We start from the raw sequence: 2,039 nt of genomic DNA, 5'->3' as shown, positions 1-2,039 counted from the left end.
CCCAGTAAATTCAAGATGTGGCCAGCGTGTGTTCTCTGCATAAACAGTTTTCTGTGTGGGGTTTGGGGGTGCCAGGTCTCCTGGGCTCCCTAGGGCCCCGGGAGGGCAAGGACCCAGAGTATCAGTTTTTTGTTTTTGTTTTTGGAAAGTTGGCTGATACCTTTATTGCTTTGGGGGTGGAGGGTGCTCAGGAGCTCTTGGTGAGGCGGCGCTTCCTCCTCACCTTCACAGGCTTCTGGCTGCACAAGGTGCAGCTGGCCCTGCGCATGGCGGCCATGGGCCGATCCGGGCGGTAATTGTTCCTGCGGATCATGTGCCGGGCCCTGCGTTCTTGTCGATGGTGGTCCGCATGTAGGAGGTGGCCAGTTTTCACTACCCGATTCTCCACTTCATGACGACCATACCTTTGCCGTGGGCCGCAGGCTCCACGCCCACTGTCTTGTGGTGAATCACCCTGTTGTAGCGAAAGGAGTTGTGGGCTTTCAGATTATTGGGTTCACATCTGCTTGTTCCTCTTGATCAGAAGCTGATGGACCATCCACTGCAGGTGGAAGGAAAGCGCCCAAATATTCAGTCTTTAGTCCCCACAATCTAGCACGTTGTCCTATTCAGTAAGATGTAGTGGTTTCAGAGCATGGATTTTGGAGTCAGGTGGCCAGGACTGGAATCCTGGCTCTAACACTAGCTGTGTGATTTAGGAAAGAATCTTAACCTCTCTGTGCCTCTGTTTCCTCATCTGTAAAAGAGGTAATACTATCTCCCTCCTGGGATTATTCTAAGGATTCATGAGTTCATACATCTCTCAGCATAATCCTGGCACCTAGTAAAGGCACAAAAATAGTGGCTATTATTGCAAAGCCACTTAAATTCTTGGGGAACTGAATGGACCCCACTCCCCTCTCCCACCCTAGGATTGCATTGGTGCGTTTGGGGTGAGCTGAAGCACACCAATGCAATGTGAGGAGAGAAAAGGCGTGCTGTGAAGCTAAGGGGCCCAGCCCAGACTGAGTTGCTGCTCAACCTCTGCATTCCCCCCCAGGGGCCAAGAGGATCCTGTTCCAACACGAGCAGCTCTAGCATCAGGGCTCACAGACACTGAAAACAGGAAGTGTGAGCTCCACTGGTTGGATTGAGCAATGACACTGCTAACTCTCTTCAGACCATTTCCCAGCCACCACCCCGACCCCCAGCCAGCTGCTGCCTCTTCCCTGAATTGTGAACGTCACTCAGGGCTGGCAGACACCAGCGACTCCTCCCACAACCAGTTTCATGGCTCCAGATACTACCCTGTCGCTCACTGTAGGGACTGCCTCCTTCCAGTGCTCACCATGCACTGGACACTGTATTAAGTTCTTCACGTATTGTCTGGGTTAATCCTCACAAAGATCATAGAGGGAAGGTGTTATCATTGGCCCTATTTTACAATAGAGAAAATGGAGGCACAGAGAGGTTGAGTGACTTGCTCCAGGCAATGCAGCTGGCAAGTGGCAGAGCCAGGCGGCTGACTGCAGAGTGCCCAAGCCAAGCCCTGTGACATCTGACCTGTCAGCAGGGCCCTCTTTCCGAGGTCCCTACTTCAAGGATGTTGGGTCCAGGGTCAGTGGATCAGAATTTCAACCCCCTGCCTAGATTATAGTTCTTTCCTCTTAAAGGAGACCACACTGCGCCACCAGTTTCAAAGGAAAACCACCTTCTCGAGCTAACCTCAGCCCTTTTTGTTGAAACCTGATTTCATTGAAGTGGTTTCCGTTTTCACCAGAACTCCTCCTTCTGAAATATTCTGTAGACCATTCCATTATCAGGACTCAACTTGATTTCCACTTACACTCTGCGTTCCTCAAACCAACCCTCCACAACCACCACATCCCTGCGTGCACCCCTCCGAACTCATCCCCGGTGTGTCCCCCTTCTTCCCTAGCAGAAAACATTTGAGCCTTCCCTTTGAATCAGACACAGTGAGAGATGTTGCTGAGCTGTTTTTAAAATAACAGTATTATTTTTTAAATTTAAAAATAAATAATTTTAAAACCACAAAAAAA

The 2,039-nt window shown here is 50.2% G+C and overlaps 1 pseudogene; it reads right to left on the bottom strand.

Moving 5' to 3' along the window:
• Positions 1–187: 187 nt before the first annotated feature.
• Positions 188–538, bottom strand: LOC102436669 (annotated as a pseudogene).
• Positions 539–2,039: the final 1,501 nt, after the last annotated feature.

This window comes from Myotis lucifugus, unplaced genomic scaffold (genome assembly GCF_000147115.1).
Source record: "Myotis lucifugus unplaced genomic scaffold, Myoluc2.0 scaffold_69, whole genome shotgun sequence".
Taxonomy (NCBI): domain Eukaryota; kingdom Metazoa; phylum Chordata; class Mammalia; order Chiroptera; family Vespertilionidae; genus Myotis; species Myotis lucifugus.
Note: the sequence above shows the minus strand (reverse complement) of the source record. Positions and strands in the feature narration are given on the sequence as shown.